Raw genomic sequence first — 18,889 nt, 5'->3', positions numbered from 1 at the left:
AGCGTCGGAAATATGAAGAAAGTTTAGGATTTTTAAACCCTGATACCCGACTGATGGATATGAGTTCTGGTGCAAACTTCGAGACAAACACACTGAAAACCAAGAAAGTTACGAACAAAACATATACTACGGACTATAAAAAAGTTAAACTAAGTGAGTAAAATATATAGAGATAAGAGCTTCTGTGAAAAAATGAATATTGGTGATGAATATAACGTCGAAACTAAACTAACTAACTAACTCTATGGCCTATAGAACCCGGAGGTTCAGTGCCGCGTTCACAAAAGCTCTCCACTGACTTCTATCCTTAGCTAATTGCATCCAGTTTCTACTTTGTATTCCTATCTCTGCGAGATCCATCTTAATATTGTCCTCCCATCTGCGCCTAGGTCTTCCTAATGGTCGTTTTCCTATGGGTCTACCAGTCAAGACTTTGAAAGCGTTTCTACTTTCTTCCATTCTAGCTACATGACCTGCCCACCTAAGCCTCCTAGACTTGACGACCCTAACAATGTTGGGTAAACCGTATAAACTATGTAGTTCCTCGTTATGAAATATAACGTCGAAACACATAAATTAATACAAGACTTCTACTCTTATCTAGAAAAAGCTGGCATCCGCACAACACGTCGGACAACTGCTCAATACGACTCAAACCTCGCAGCAATAACATCCACCAGAGAATTCAACTTTTGTGATGACAATAAGAATGGCTTCCCTCAATTTCAGAGGTTTTGTCTTTCCTGGATCCATCCCGAGACATGTCAATTTCTGTGATCTATATTTATTTTTATATGTCCTATATCTTGATCTGATACATAAACCATAACCGACATTCCAATAATTGGCCGACCGTTTTCACTCTGCTCTATAATATTTATTCTGTCTTCGAAGTTTTTCTGATGAAGCTGTACATTTCGACAATCGAATACGGTGACATACATCAATATTGTGATGAAAGGGTGCTCCAGTCACAGTTGATCTTCTTCCGTTATGTCGATGATGGACACTTATTTAGGTTCTTCGGATTAACGACATGATAGAGTTGGCATAACTGACTCGTATGGTATGGCAGATAACATACGAAAGATTGATACAACTAATTGACAAATTGTATCACAGAGCAAGACCTGGAGTACCTTCCCTCAGCTCACTGAGCTTTTATACAAACATATATGGAAATATAAAGCAATAGATTGTGGGAAATGTTGTGTCATTTTTACAACGTTTCTAGCTACTGGTCGCGAAATAGCATGCTTACTAAATGATAACTAGATGTATCGTCTTCAAATAATGACACAAATTTGTAGTGGTACGATACAACTGGTAGCGTGATGCTTTTATATTCCTTAGTGAAAGTATATTATATTTGTTAACTTGAAAATCATCCGTTGTCTTTACGTTACTGTAAACCGTTGTTAATATTTGGCACTAAATAAAACTTTTCAAGCACAAATAGTGATGTTTTAGAAAAAATAATTCTCCTACTCTTCAATGTGACCCATGCGTGTTTGTATTTTGTGCAGGTAAGTGTGCATCATCTACTTACACATATTCTTCTTAAGGTCACTGTAACGTATAGGTCTATTTCTATAGATTAAAAAAAAAAAAAAAAAAAAAAAAAAAAACCTTTTGATCTTCATAGTGATCGTAGATGGCTGATTCGGTTACTGGATCTCGGTATTCACCTAAGGTACCTATATACCAACTTTGACCCCCTAAAATTTATAGATGAAAGTTATCTTGTTTACAGAGAAACGTATTTCACCCCCATTTGCGAATTTGTATAGCTTGTACCTCGCCATATAATGGATATTTTTAACAGGATTGCCGACACTTGCGAGTAATGAATGTTTGCTTTGGTCATATTTTATTCTTTGTTTCAATTTTGAACTTACACGGCACTAATGTCTTATCCTGAAATGAATAATTAACGATTTATTTATTTAGATAGACGAATACTACAGGTAAAGATATCCATTTAGAGCATTCACAGAAACAGATGAACACGTAACAGTAGAATGAATAGACAAATGATCATTTTAATGACTGGTTAATCATCGATTTTGACACTTAAAGAATTTACTACCTTTTTAAATTTAGTAAAGGACATTCTGATTATATCAATACTTGGATCAACCACACAAAGTTTGTTCTAGATGTCACACATGCTCCAAATAGGTGAGTTTTTTATTATATTGGTTTTTAATGTTCTACATTGAAATAAGCCAGCTTTTGGATGTCTTCTGACGTAGAAAATTTTAAATTTCAGAAGTTCAAGTAATTGGACATTTGGATTTTGTAGTTTAAAATTTTATATAGAAGGCAGAGTAATCGAACTTTTCTTCTGCTGTTGAGGGATACGATGTTCAGTTGTTTAAATAAAGTCTGATATGTTTCAAATGTAGGAAACATCCCTGTTTCTTTGAAAGCAAAGTACCTTGCGATTTTTTTTTCCCCGGCGGCGTATTCAAGTTTTGATTTAACGATAGCGATCGTTTCTAATGTGTTTTGTTCCTTGAAATTTCTACCAGTTCTTATCGTATGCCCCAGGTTTCTACAAAGCTTCGCTCACATTATTTATTTATTTATTTATTATTAAACATGGTGGGAAAATGTTAGTTTTGTGTCAAAGGTGACCCCGAAGTCTTTAACCCCTTCAATTCTTTCAATACTGAAGTTGTCAATATAATAGTTACATTTTAGGGATGTGTTCTTATGTGAATATGACACTATAAAACTTTTATTTGCATTAAGGATCTGCTCATTGTGTTGACACCATTTGGAAACAGCATTTATATCATTTTGTAGAGATACCGAGTCATTGACATTACTAACACATCTTCCGAAATTAAGAATAAAAGTGTATTAGTAATGTCAATGTTAGTAAGGTTTGAGCCCTGAATTCAGATTTAAAAGCTTGTTTCTATTAAATCTAATGCACACACAACTAAGCTCTAGAGGTATATAAGGTCCAATACTAACGTTTGTTTTTTAACTTTTATACGATATTGAACACAACAATTTACTTACACTGCTGTTTTTTAATCAAATCTACGCTGTTTTCTTCGATATAAAAAATTTCATGTATGTCACTATCCAATAAGGTACTATCTGGTTGGAAAACAATAACTGATTTAACGATAATAAAATGTCCAGTACAATTGGCACTGTCACCTTTTTTTTTTTTTTTTTTTTTTTTTTTTTTTCATTGTGAAAAGAAACCTCTCTCATTAAAGCAGCATCCTGAATATTCACCTCAGTTGTACTTGAATAAACTATTATAACACTCATTACTACAATGCATTTTCAATAATTCACTAACTTTATAATGCGATCGCTAGTATCATCATGTTAATTTTTATCGTGCTTTGAGCCAATAAAAATTAGCAAGTGTTTTGAAAAAAAAAAAAAAAAATAGTTAATTTGACGTGACGAAAACTCCTACGATGATCACAGCAATATGTATTTAGCCTTACTTTCTGCGTAAGTACCTCGAAATTCTTTCCCCAGATGTTTCTGTGTTCCTCAGAATGAGGTGGAACACATTACTATCCTATCTGAGAACCTCTCCATTGGGCCATGACCTCTATAATAGCTTGATATAACAATATTCACTACGTTTCTAGTACGCCTATTTGTATTTTTGTCAACACCCTTTTTATATTATTATTACTCTTTGATAATTCACATTCTACATTATCTCCCATTATTTCCTTTGATATTTATCTAGTAATATTATTCATACACAATATAAATATTTCCTATACTACTTTTCCATACTAAACTGGGAATACTACCATGACACCTTCGTTCCAACACGGTATGGCACTCACTCGGACACTTCACAGTGTTTTTTTTTTTTTTTTATCTTCAATTTCTTCCTCCTTTTTTCACCTACTTCTTCCCCTCCGCATATAATGAAGCGCCTAACAAAAGTGCTTAGAGTGTACTACTTATGTGTGCGTGTAAGAGAGTACGTTCTCCCTATTTTCTGTTAAATAATTCAGGTTGCACTCTCACTTTTGGATATATATATATCCCCAAATGTGATATGACACTGCGCCTATGTCATTCCAAAGGACTTCTTTTTTTTTAAGAGCTATCTTTTGACACAGAAGTCCGCGAGGTGCGCACAAATGATTAGAGTCGAACACATTTACTCAATTGAATTTCTATCTATGAATCTTTACTGAATGAGTTTTGTGTTTAAAGTCCCTTTCAGCAGCGAAGCTATATGACACGGATCTACTGATTAACGTGGAATCCGAACCACATGAGCTTCATTGGGATTGGAATCTGGGTCTTCCATGCCAAAGGCGCGTACGCTAACCGCCTCGCCACGAATGAGCTCTCAATCTTTACCGAAATGTAACGAACTCGATCCACTTCTGAAGTGTTTGACCATGAGTGATGAAAAGTAGATAACCTACGAAACGACGTGCGAAAATGATCGTGGCTGAAGCGAGAAGAAGCTCGACGTCCATCGCTACGTCCGCAATAACGCCCAGGAATATTAAGCTGTGTGTTTGGTAGAACTGGAAGGGTATCATGCAGCTCTAGCTGCTGCCGTAATGAGAACGATAGACTCAGACCTGTACTGTGGGCAATTAGCGCGAGTATACCTAGCAATTCAAAACGAACAGCCGGAGCTGGTCAACGGAAGTGGTGACGTATATCACTCTGACAACGGACGACAGCATACATTTTTAACGACCCGTCAGAAATTGAGAGAACTGGGTTGAGAGATTTAAGTGCATTCACCGTATTATCTTCACCTGGCACCGTCCGACTATCATTTGTTTCTGCCTTTGCAGAACTCTGAATGGTGTAAAGTTAGTTTCAAAAGAGGCCTGTGAAATCAAAGTGTCACACATTTTGTCCAGAAACTACATAGTTTCTACGACGATGGGATTATGGTATTGTCCGGAAAAATGGCAGACCACCAACCAAATAATTTATATGTAATTTCATAATGCTAGTTTCAAATAAGAATAAATGTATTCTGAATTTCCACCTCCAAGGACTAAAACTTTTTAAACAACCTGATAAATACGCAGTTTAAAAAGTCAATTTAAAATTTCTGCTCAAATAAGGATATTCTTACAGAGAACTCAAACTTATTTGGTGATTTTTTGCTTTTTAATCTGAGGTTGAGCATCCGAAGATGTTCCTGTAGGGATATATATATATATATATGTAAATGGCCCATGATTATGACGTAGGAGGTTCTGCAAGAATACATTACAAAAGACACCATGGCGCGCGAACCGGCTATAAGGAGGTGCTCGAGTTTACCTGAGGACGCAATTTGGGAACTGCAAATGTGTCCGGTTACTATATCAGTGTTGTTACGAAGTGTTAACATGATGACAGTGCACTTCAATCGGGATGGAAAAACATGCGTAGCCCCAAGATTGGATGAACCGGAACTAACAACACGTGGTTCCGGAGTGCAAGGACCCAACTATGCAAACATGAAATGATGTAACAGCAAATTTTGACAGAACACGAAATTCCAGTGGCATTTTTATATTACGGAAATGTTCTGACGCGTTGGGTTTAAAAAAACTTATAAAATTACAAATGACACGGGGACACAATTGGACCACCGCCATGTGCAACACTTTTGGAACCAAAGGGCAACTTCTGATTTGTCGATTTTCGGATAAAGATGGGTGTAAAAGCGATTGGTAGACCATGACTTAACCAGTCCGCCATTCTACTCTCAAATCGGTGACGTGTCCTGGTGCAGGGTGAAATTTGGGATGGCGATCACATTTTTCTTTTCTTTCTTCTTCTGATAAGCACACAAAAGCTACAACACACATCGGGGAACTTCGAGATATACTGCTACCCTTCTTTGAGGCAGATTTCCACTGAACCCCACGTAATTCATGAGTGACGGGGCCCCATGTTATAGGAAAAAGTTTATTTCATTATAAAATGAACAGAATATGTGTACAACTATTGATAATGTTCAGCAGTATTCAGTACATACATAGATATAATTCATAACCATTTCTTCTTTACAGTACATTATATGCATAGAATATTGTTTCATATGTACACTCATGTTTAAAATGATTGTCGCATATCTATAACTGTCGTTTTCTAAGAACATAATTTGATAATGATTTTGCAGGGTACTTTTAATACTGATACTACGTGTATAATCGGGAAATGTATATTTGTGCTAAATTTCACAGGAAAAGAATTATAAATATGAAAATTAGAATGAGTAAAACAAAATGTTGCTAAATGGACAAGAAAGTTTTATTTTCGTTTTATTGTTCTTATTTACTGCTCTTTTGACATGAAATTTTCCACATACATGTCTTTGACGATTATACACATACTAACATTATAAGAAATACCGGCCGAATTAGTTATCAAATTACATTCCTACAACAACATATTTATAGACATAAGACAACAATTTTGGACATTGAGTGTACATCAAATATAGCTATTGCATGACTTCTTATTTGGACAGTATTAAATTAGGTGTATACACTAATTTTAAGAGACTTTTCCAAAAGATGGCGTACCTAGTCCTATATCACACCTGGGTACAATTTAAGTCACATCATGCCAAAACATCAACACTTGGCGTTAGTTGTCAGTTTGTGTGTTTGCATTTCGTGTCAAAGATTTTATTTTAATTATTTATATTTTACCACTGACTACGTCAACTTTTGTGGTTACAAAACGCAAGTTACGTGACTTTTTTTAAACTTTCATTTGAAGGAACGTATTGCTGAAAGTCAACGACTGCTGTTAAAAGCTTATGATTATTATGCTTTAGCAATTGCAACATGTGAGTGTTGTCTTTGACGGGGATAAAAGAGATGATTTTGACACGCAAGATACGAAACCTCCGGGTCGACTGTGAAAGTTAACATTTGAGGTTTCCAGATCAGGTCAGATGACAGTTGATTATTCTATTCCATTTCTTGTCCACAACTTGTTGTCAAGTTTATTTTACAACTTTATTTCAACTCACACTTACAACTTCGATAAAAAACATTTCTTCTTCTTTCTTTCTTAGTCCTTTTCTATCTTTTCTCGTGTACTTACCACTAAACAACTTAGCTTTAACTTTCGTTACTTTGCAGAATCATAGGCAGAAGTACGGACATCATATTGACAGGAATTCCAATGAATGCTCTATGTAAAATAACTAGTGACAGTATCCCAACAAATTGTATAATGTAGAATACGAAAGAATGGAATATTAGTTTGGGGATATTTATAACAAGTCAAAACCACCAAGAAACCTACTGAATGCAGCACGTTATTTACAAATAAAGGATTAACACTACCTATGGTCTCAAGGGCACAACCGTATAGCATCTGCACTATTCAGGGAAGTTTTAAGCAAAATTGAAGAAAAAAAAAATTCGAGGCGTTTTATGACTTTTTTTTTTTTTTTTTTTTTTAAATTTAAGAGTAGAATTTTTGTTCCTGCTAATATCGATATTTGCAGAGATACTTTATTACTAGCAGGAACATTTTACTTTGATACTTCTATACTCTACCGATGAATGCCGTGTGATGTGATAACCTTGTTATTGTAGGTGTTTTATGGTCAAGCTGCTGAGGAAGATGGGTCCTCCCGGGTTCATTATAATTATTTACTGAAAATTTCGGAGATACGTACTAAGTGAATACACAGTTTCCTTCGATACAATATGTACTACATAAAACTAATAAATTGCTGTGCAAATTTCAGTACGATAAAATTTTTAATTTCAAGTGCCACGGATGTGCCCTTTAAGTTAAAAGAGATGAATGATCAATCAAAGTAAATGACTATTAAAGAATTGGTGGCATTATAATGAAAGAGGAAAGGGAGAATTACGAGAAAACACGTCCACCTACACTCATATGATCGGTCATCAAACCAGGGATTGATCGCTCTGCCAGTTAGCCACCGTGTCTAAGCAAATTTAAAATGGTTTAGTAAAAATGAAATGAAAACTTTGAGTTTTACGTCCCACAATTATGCCGGTTAGACTAAAGGAGACGGTGATGATGAGAGATGAATGAAACGGTGGAATGAAGAAAGTGGGAGAACCCCGAGAAAACCCACGAGCACGGTGTTTGTCCACCACAAAGTCTACACGGCACGAGTTGGGATCGAACCAGGGACACCAACCACCGGAGGTAAACACTATGCCACTGCCCCCAAAATTGTTTAGTAGTTTACGACAGAAAAAAGCAAAATGTGCCATAGGCGTAGTTAAGGGAGACAGATGGACTGATCAAAATGATTACTAGGAGTACGATTTAATTATTTCAATTTTGGGAGCCGTCCGTGCTGGTCTAGTGGTTATTGTTTATTCTTAGAGAAATCACCTTAATCAGTTTCGAGATATCTTAGCAATCCACTCGGTATATGTGACGTAAGCGGGAGAGAAGAAAAATATTGAAATGACAATAGTACTTCAATAAAAGAGATAGGTATAAACTCACCTTGTGCCCGGACTTCAGATCCAGCTTCTGTTTCCTCTCGCTCTGTCGCGGCCCTGGAAAGTGGAAAAATATCATTGGAAGTGAGTAACAAAAAAGAACCTCGAAAACTTACATTGTGTTATAAACTAAACTGTCATGAATATTTTACGATCTTTTGAAGTTTAGAATTACTATTGTAATTTACTAGACATAAACATCAAAATAGCTCTAAAATACATTTTAACAAATATTTATTTACTAAAACCACCTTATCCGGCCAGAAACTAGCAATCGTGATTTTAAGTTATTTCACGTCATTCAATCAACTCAACAACAGATGTCTCAAGCTTCTGTTCACCTGATACAATTAACACCTCGACACTAGTAAACATACATTAGCTGCCTTCTATCGCCTCCTGATTTTTATATGAAATTCCATGTATAAAGTATACTAAATTAATTTAATAATAATAATAATAATAATAATAAAGTTCGAAAACTACCTGATTTTTCATTATATATATCATCAATCACATCTAAAACTTCAAAAGAATTTTTTGTTCTATTTACAGTTAACAGAAAAAAAAGAATGTATTGTTTAGTTCGTTACTTTTTCCCGAAAAGGGGAAATAGACGATTACGACGTTCTAAAGCATAGAACTGGACATGACTGCTCCAGTGGCTCCTTCTCGATAAATATTTCCACAGACTTAAGTAATTTGGAGAGAAATAATCAATGAGAACAACGTCTAATAAGGGTTACTGTCCACAGATGTGAGCCGGAACTATTAAAAAAGTAGTTGAACGTTTTCGGATATTACCTCATACACCAATACTCTATACAACTGGTGTAGCCAGGTTGGCATTCGAGGTGATCTCATATAATTATCGGTACCTTATTATATAAAAGCGGTTATATTACACGTTGATGACCAACAGTGTATCCATCACTATATAACAAGGACCCAAAAATACACATAACCCAAGGATATGTAATTTCCAGGCATGCAGAAATTGTGAAACGTTAGGAACAAATCTTCGTCAACACTTACCCACCGTTACTAACGCGCCTTCTCCGTACAAACGCATCCGCGTGCGGGTCTTGTAGTTTCGCCCTGCCTGGAAGCATATAAGATGCAAAAGTAGTTTGTATTGGCTACTTCGTACAGGCTGACCCACTGATCAAGGTAAAAGTGGGCACTGATTAAGAATATGTTAGCGAATTACAAGAACTGTTATTACATTTCACAGAATTACTCCAAACTGCCGTAACCTAACCCACTCTACAGTAGAGCTCCGTCGTGGATTTGCGATTGGCGTACGTACCGTTGCCGTCGGAGACTCGCGTTTGATTCCCAGCGGGAGTTCATGGAGTTCGGATCCCACGTTAAGCTGTAGGTCCGCGTCTCATATAGCCTCGCTGCTGAAAGGAACAGTATTCTGAAAATCAACTCAATCAAATCTAATCTACTCTACCATAACCTAACACTACTCCACCCCACTCTATTTTACGCTGCCCTGCTGTACCCTATACTAAGCATTATAGTACCTAACTTATCTTAAAATTTAGGTTGGTTTAGTCTACCGACTTCTACAAGGAAAATGTACTCTCGTTTGCGAGGAAAATGTTTAAAGGTAGTTAGATGTCCAGCAAAATTATGGCTCTTGCTACCGTACTGTGGAATGCTATCCTTAGCGTCTCGCCACAAACGCTCAATATTTTGCGCGTGAACGCATGTCACTAAATCTACGAAATTCACGGAGTCATTCGCTGCAAACTGCTAAAATTCTACTTCATTCAACTCATCATAGGACTTCGAGCAGTCATTAGGAATGGTTGTGTCAGGCTTAACCCACTGTTGAACTGAAACCAGGACTTCAGCCGAACGATATTCAGCCCTGCACTCTTAAATACTATCCAGGATAATATCTCAATTTCCCGAAATCCATGTACGTTACTTTCCCTGGACCTTCTAACCGAGTACAGGAATCTAAGCACCAGAAAATGCAAACTTTGTAACAGAAGTTAAACCAATCACAACAAGTTCTTGATGAGATACCAAGATTCCAGGAAGCATTATTGATTTGCGGCGAGTGTTCAGGTGCCAATAAGCCATTAGTCGTGTCACCACAAAATAACTGAGGTTTATCATACCTGAGAAAGTACCATTGAAAATGGAAAACTCACAATGCTTTGTAATCCTCTATTCTAATCTATTTCCTAATATTACGTATCTTCCGGTAACGAAAGCCATTCCTTTCTCCTAAGAAAACTGCTTCCTTGCGACATGATTTACACAATTTACCCAGTGGAAGCATTCCACTATTTTGAAGTAGAGTAAGAATACAGTTTTCACCTTGCCTGTTTTATTATTTCAACAACCTTATATTCAGTCAATTTTCAGCAGCAGCAAATTAATACACGCATAATAATTCCATATGGCATCGTCACCTGAATTTGTTTATGTTGCCTTGAAAACCGCACCTACTCTTCGCACTAAACAGTTGTTCGAAAATGTTCTATTCTAGTTAATAAAGTTCCGATTCATACATTAATAAACTCTATCAATGGCTACATACATACACAACAAGGTCAGCCCAAGTAATTGATGGAATATGGTTTAAAAAATAATCTTAATAAAGATAGGACATCATATTTCACATCTTACCACTTAACCTTTAAATATTTAAGAGAAGTAAATAATGCCTCGTATATTTTCTTGTATATTACAGCGAACTACTTACCATTTTAAATGTTCAGGCTTACTTACATATATATTCCGCTACATGCGCGCGCGCACCACTTAATTGTAAATAATCAACATGGCACCCATCCGTCAAAATGTGTTAAGTAAGATATCTTGTTACATGTAAAGGCTAAACCACCGCAGATGGCGGCCCCGGATAAAACCCACATGAATCTGTTTTCAACGTTGTAGTACAACTTGTCTGTTCTTACTTTTATGTACCTTACCTACAATTACCCGTGTTTCATTTCTGACCTTCACTATTCCCTATTAATCGCAAATATTTCCCATTTTCATACTTGTTTTGCTCTTTCCTCCATCCCTATACATTAGTATAGTATTACTGCGCAAAACTAGTAACTGTTAAGTGTTGCAAACTACACACTACTCATTAATGACTACAACAATGAGGCTGATTAAATATCATGCCTTCCCAAAGGATGAGGTTAAATTTACATCGAATTTACACCACCTCAGCGTGACTTAATGTCACGTGATATTTAGTCCACTTTGCACATACAACTTTATTGATAAAAAAGTGATTTATTTACGTAATGAAACATAACTGAGCGAGCGTCAGCAAGCGAAGGGGGGCAGAAGATCCGCAGGGCTCGTTTTGTTTCACCTTGACCTCATGATAATACAGCAGCATATATATCCTAAGTTAGTTAATAACACAGTGGGTTTGAAAAACTGCAGGATGGTGTTCTACCGCCACCTCACCTTATACCGCGCCAACTCGTGAGCACATACAGTCCACAATTTAACTTACGTTTTCTCCCTTATTAAACACGCTACAGTGAAGACCTTTCTATCGTTTGTTACACTCATTATCACATTTAATCTGATTCCGTTCATATCTCCGTAAATTTTGTATTTCGGGCAATCAACCCCATTTAAATGATATTTACAGTTACCTATAGTTAAGTTACGGTCTCTGTTACCAAGGATATTAAATTGATAACATCTCTTCATGAAAAAAACAAAACGCGCAACTTTACCTACTCGGGAAGTACCATTGGGCGCTCATATTCAAACAACTAATTTGCAACATCCTCGCTAATGCGCATACCCACCGTCGCTTATGTGCCTGCTCTCTACGGACGCACTCGCGCGCGGGCCCACCAGCTGTACCCTTGTGCTGACTCGGTTAGCTGCAATCCGTGTTCTTAGTAGCACCAACAGGTAGTTGGTGTTTCCTGAACTGTGGCTTTTATGTCCTAACGCTACATTTATACCCGTAATGTTCAGTCAATCTGCACCAAAGCACCCAAAAATGCAAGTCATATCGCAACAAATAATGGGTTCACTCGAGCGGACGGTTCTACCAAGAACAAAATTTACAGGTAAGATATGATGTGAAACACTTTTCTTGAAGGAATGAGAGTGTTAATGTAAGTAATCTCTGTCACTGCACAACATATTGAAACGGATTTTGAACGGTAATGTAAGCATTGTATGTGTAACTATTTACTGAAGTGGAAGGCGGAAGAATACAAGAATGCAAATAGGGTAGAAACAGACGGTGGGAATTTCTGGTTGATACGTCAGTTACGGACGTATGCGATGGATGTAATGCAAACATATGCATTTATTACAAAGAATCGTATGATAAAAGAGCGTCATATTATGAAGTTCGTGCAGCGTCATGGTATGACTAAGAGTAAACTCAACTGTGCGAAGTGTGGAAAAAAGCAAAAATTCAGGAATTTCTCCTCGCAGCGGATCATTTGTACCCGAGAAAGCAGTGAAACACTCTTTGAAGGTCAGAATTCTTGCACTATTCTCGTTTATTTGTATACCCACCGTCGCTGACGCACCTGCTACCTACGGACGCACCTTTCCGCTACCACCGGACCCCCTACTGTGTTCCTGCCCTGATTTGATAGCATTTGTGCTTTTTAATGGCCATCTACCACAAGTTGGTCCGTGGTTTATGCACTAGGCCCTCATTTTGTGCATGTTCTACAAAAAGAAACCGAAAAATGCAAAAAAAAAAAAAAAAAAAAAAGTGTCAAAATTTCGTAGAATCTGCTCGAGTAATATTTGATAAGGATTGCACTTCCTCCTTACACACATGTAGCTCACATTTACAGGAACTACGCCTGTAATAATAATAATGCATGCGTGAACGAAGTGTGGGATCAACATCCAAGGTTTATGTACGCCTCCAAAAAATGCCAAATAACTTTGTACATAAGAATTAGCGTTATCAAACGATCTTAAATGCAGAAGGAAAAGAAGGTAGTCATCAATGGAAACTTCATAAAAGCAATAATGACGGACAACGAATTGAATACGGTACTATATGCATAGTAGTGCAAGAAAAAAGGAAAGCAGCAGAGGACCTTCAGTCAGAATGACCTAACATAAGCTATGACATGGTGACATGGCAGGAGAGACTTGTGTGAACTGTAATATCAGTTTGCAGAGTTATTTGCACTTTCTACAATGAAAACGTGATAACAACACCTAAATTCATCAAACCTAACTGATTGCCCCTACTTAACACAAATAATCCAATGAACTTCCCCCAAAGTTAACGAACAACGCAAAATGTAACTTTTTGGTGGGGTACGTACTATGGAAGTAATGGTAAGTGGGAATCACATTAAGCTTGCATTATATATTAGAAATGTCAACCATACAGAAACAATCAAACTTTCCCTTGCTGCTTTTTCTACCGATAATGAAGCTAGCTACAGCATAATCATTCAGTACAGCAAAACAAATGAATTAATTCCTCTCGCTCTCATTTCAATATCAACAATAAAGAACATGAATCAAGGATCTTTTTACCTATATTTTATTTCTTCAACAAGAAATATTACAAATGGAATACTACTCTAACATAAATAACTCAAGTATTTACTTACGACATCTTAACTCAGGATCAGCGGAAATCGTTACACGTTACGTTCGAATTCTTTAACTCTCAAACACAACGGCAGGTGGCGTGAATAAAAACAAATAAATAAACAGAAAAACCGTTCTGCATTGTTTTGAAATTAGGAATATTGAGGGCCAATGTCAATTCATCCTGCATTTGAACGACATACTACTAATTATAAGATGAAAATAAATAATAATAATGATAAAACACACATTAACTCAACATGTATAATTTGTCATTAGCAGATATGAAACAGCATAAGACCAAAAACGCTATGTATCTATTTGCATGACTATTGTATGTGACATGAGCAAATTAAGAATCCAGGTGTCATCATATAATCATCTTTTAATCGCACCTAAAGCCTTCAGAGACTGTATTGCACATCAGTAACCTGTAACACACTAAAAAGTACGAACCTAATTTATCGAAAACTCGTGAGAACAGAAACTCATGCATCGTACGATAGTGTCATTTGGGCCTTCAAGGGGGGGGGGTTTGCGATCCCCGTAAGTTTGAGCTATATATGCATATTTTAATAGTTAATATACTAACGAAAAACGTGAAAATTACTTATATCGTCGGATCTTGCTCCCCCCCCCAAAGCAAATTCTGAAATTACTGGACATCGAATACGCAATTTTCAGTCAATGTAACTCTGCTTCCTCACGGAGAGTAACATGTAATGATGCTTACATTAATTATATCATTTCTACCGTATAACGTTAGTGAAAGGCACACCTACCTAACTAGGTTCATGTTACTATCGTCTTGTACTTTGATTCATTAATAAATTAATAAATTTTACAAATATTGATCTGGACCCTACACACACTCACATAAATCCTACGCTGAGTAACATAAACAAAACAACTGAAGAAGGTTCTGCTCTCGTGTCCACATTTGCCTACCTTTTATCATTATTATTGCTGCTGAAATTAAAGTATTTTGACGTTCGAGTAGTAAATGTAGATAACCCCCACTAATTAAGGTTACGGGTGGTGTGAAAGTATTATCCACGAAACAAAGGATATAACATGGCAAGTAACATATTACGGTTCAGTGTGAAAATGAAGCTAACCCTGCTCAGTGATGTCAACCTGAAACAATATGAAATCCCACGTCGAGAGGCAGAAAATCACATTTCACGTATGAATTTCCCACGTTCTACTAATTAAAAGTATGCTGTAATGTTAAAAATTAAATTTCTTTGTTAGTCACTTTTTGCAATATCTCAATGAATAAGCCATAAATCTCGATCTTCTCGAAAAGTCCCATATATGCTGCTTATTATCCCTTTCCGACAAAATAAGGTCAAAAACTTTCACGATATGGGATTTTCCCCACAGGTTGGCATCACTAACCATGCTACAAACAGAACCCGGAACGCCCGGTTGGTAATCGGAGACAGTACCAATTATGACATTAATAATACAGAAACGATAAAATAAGATGCGCACAAATTATTGTAATTGTTTCTACAAAACTCAATATTTGATCTCTCTAAGGGCTGTAGCTATATTATGATAAAGACATATGATGTAAATTTTTCTCACATTCTGGCGAAATACTTGTCTTTCTTTTCCCAACTACCCGATCCTATTCAAGACTAGAACATAACCTGGAGAGGCAGCATATTTTGTATTACAATACAAAGAGTTTAATGTGCGATTAAGGCATAATTACAGCAGGTAACAGAGAAATTTGATCATACCATTCATAATTACAAAATTTCTGTCCTACTTTTTTCAATAAAGGCTACTTTCTGATAAACAATTTTTAAAATTACGAATCCTGCCCAGCAGTTTTACTAAACTATAAACGAGAAAATAGTGGCACCTAAGGTGCATGCAACAAAATTTTTAACTCCCGCTAAACAATTAAAAACTTTTAGCGGCACCTAGTGTGCATAAAATAAAATGTTTTAATTTCTGCTAAACAATTAGAAACTCTTAGTGGCACGTAGCGTGCATACAACAAAATGGTTACTGTATTTTACAAAAATATGTTTGTTGTGGAACACTGTCTTGTGCTCCATATCAATTTGCGCGATACCCAGTTTAGACAAAACTTGCACTTTGTTAAGATGCAAGTACAAAATTATCGCATGCATCAGTGGCGGATCTTCAAGGTAAAACCTAGGGTGCCCAGCCGGAACCTCGACTATGATATCATGAGTTTACTATAAATTTTCAAAAATATATAAATAGCTTAAATTATTTTGGCTGATATTTGGTATATCCCCCAACCTTGCACATGTAAGATTTACAGTGTGTTACTTTACAAAATATAGCTGAACTAGGGACAGCTAGCGAAGGAGTTAGAAGCCCTCAGAGCCCTTGTACTTCTACCTTTATCACAATTAAGACAAAAACAAGGTACTCGATTCTGGAACCATGAAACGAGTTGGGGAGATATTAAATGCCATCCAATTATTTTAGTTACTGCCTAGGCTCTTTGGGCTAGACCCGCCACAGACACGAATTCATCATAAAACTGCAAAGTACAAATTTATATTACCAATTTACAATAGTTACCTGGTTTACTTCCATTCTTAATTACTTCCACTGTTCAGGCTTCAGAGAAAATTATTTTTATCCGACAGTTTATTTTTATTTTCTTTCCTCAAATTCATCTCTTCTTTTTCCTACATATGCTTATGAACAAGTATTTTCGTTCTTTTCCCTTTGGTTTTCTAAACGCAACAACTTCCAAAATCATAACTCTAAACAATGCAACTAAATACAATTTCGCTGAAACAATTTACTTAGTTCGAATTTTCCTCCAAAACTATATCGTAAACAATTTAGTGCAAAGAAATGTTCCGTGAGATCTGTATAAAGCACTTCGATTCAAACACCTGACTAAATTCTTCACAATATTATGTTTTGAAATAAGCTACTCTATTTCAAATTGAAAATGTTCTACTTATAGTTTAAAGTCCTTAACTTTCACTTTGAGAAAAAACTTTTATGAAATTTCCTCCATCTACACTTCACCGCAGTCATTTTCTGAAGCCACTCGTGTTGATTATTGTTACCACCAGATGGCAGAGGAATTAGTTGTCTTGTAAACAGAGAAACTGCACATCAAAATACGCATTTACAGCTTTTCGTTCAAGAAATAAATAAAATTGAATAACATTTTGGGCACTGAGAATTATTATTTGGTTAACAGTTTTATGATATTATGTTTAATAGTAATGCAGAGAAAATTCTCTTTGCCTTTGAATCCGTTAAAATGTTTATAAAGGCAAGGATTATGCATTTGACATATTACTGTCCTTTTTACTAGCGATGGCCAATTCTGGAATTTTTACTGTTCTGAATCCGGTAGGTAAAATCGGAAAAAATCGGAATTCCCAAAATTCCGGATTTCGAAAAATCCGGAATTCGGACAAATTTCGGATTTGGGAAAAATCCGATGTCCGGAATTTCGAAAATTTCGATTTTGGAAAAGTTCTGGAATTCGGAAAAATACATTTTTTTCCGAATTCCATATCTTTTATGCATTCCGGTTTTTTTCGAAATCCGGAAAGTGAAATTTCCGATTCCGGGAAATTAAGGACACCGTACGAAAAGCATTCCATTTCCTCGTCTGTGCAATTTGAGTGGTTTTTGGATATGTTGTAGCTGAGGACCCCTTGGTCAATTGTTTATATGGGGCAAACTCCCTATGAACAACCCTGTGACCCCCAGAGGTCACCAAAAGTTACACCGTACAAAAAACATTGTATTTCCTCGTCTGTCCGATTTGGGTTATTTTTGGATATTTTGTAGCTGATGACGCCCCGATCAATTGTTTATTTGGGGCCAACTCCACAGGAGGTCACAGGATTGATCATAGGGAGTTGGCCCAGTATAAACAATTGGCCGCGGAGACCTCAACTACAACATATCCAAAAATTATCCAAATCGAACAGACGAGGAAATGCAATGCCTTTTGTATGGTGTCCTTTTCCGGAAAATTTTGGCCATCCCTAATTTTTACTTGATGGATTGGAGGCAGGGTGTAACCGAGCAACTGTTAGCATTTAGGGAGATGCGGCATAGGACCGAAAAGTTACACGAACGAAAATTCATCTCAGAAACCTGTATCGGGCCATGCGTTTGGTTTCGGTCCTGCGCGAGTTTGCTCCTACGCCGCTTTTCTGAACTAATTTAGCTTTTAATCATGTGCCTAAGAAATATTTTTATTATCTGTTTAATATTTGCTACTATAAATTATAAACTCCTGTCGATCCAATGAATATACTTTTTATTATTTTGATCGTATGAAGATATCTGCTTTTGATCCTATGCAGTTTTGGTCCTATGTTGTCAGTCCTGTGTATGTAACCAGTATGTAGTACTAAAATGTAATGAAATGAAATCTTTGAGTTTTACGTCCCACGGTTATGCCGATTAGGCTAAAGGAGACGGTGATTATGAGAAATGAATGAAATTGTGGAATGGAGAAAGTCGGAGGAAACGGGACAACCCCGAGAAAACCCACGAGCACAGTGCTTGTCCACCACCAAATCCACACGGCGCGAGCTGGGATCAAACCAGGGACCCCAAGCACCGGAGGTCATGTAGTACTAAATGAGAGAAACGAAAATCACCAAAAGTTATAATTTAGAGCAGAAATATATCAAGGGAACTAATAATTATCATGCCGAAGACTCTCTCTCTTACACACACACACACAAACAAATATATACATATATATATTGCACAAGGTGTTTCAAAAAAACACCGAAAACATTTGGGAGGTGATTCCTGACACCAAGATAAGACAACAAGTATACACA

The 18,889-nt window shown here is 36.5% G+C and overlaps 1 protein-coding gene across 3 annotated transcripts in view; it reads right to left on the bottom strand.

Moving 5' to 3' along the window:
• LOC145674335 (chromobox protein homolog 1-like) overlaps positions 1-17,148 on the bottom strand; it is a 45,894-nt gene extending 28,746 nt beyond the window's left edge. Inside the window, exons 1-2 of one of the 3 annotated variants that reach the window (XM_081744267.1) lie at positions 16,635-17,148; positions 8,479-8,531 (exon numbers count right to left, since the gene is read on the bottom strand). The gene's annotated coding sequence lies outside the window, so the exon portion shown is untranslated. The remainder of the gene's footprint in view (positions 1-8,478; positions 8,532-16,634) is intronic. The other 2 variants (XM_081744266.1, XM_081744265.1) reach the window with 2 other exon arrangements.
• Between the last annotated feature and the right edge of the window lie 1,741 nt (positions 17,149-18,889).

This window comes from Thermobia domestica, chromosome 17 (assembly GCF_964235325.1).
Source record: "Thermobia domestica chromosome 17, izTheDome1.hap1.1, whole genome shotgun sequence".
NCBI classification, from domain to species: domain Eukaryota; kingdom Metazoa; phylum Arthropoda; class Insecta; order Zygentoma; family Lepismatidae; genus Thermobia; species Thermobia domestica.
The sequence above is the reverse complement of the archived record's forward strand: the minus strand, read 5'-3'. Positions and strand labels throughout refer to the sequence as shown.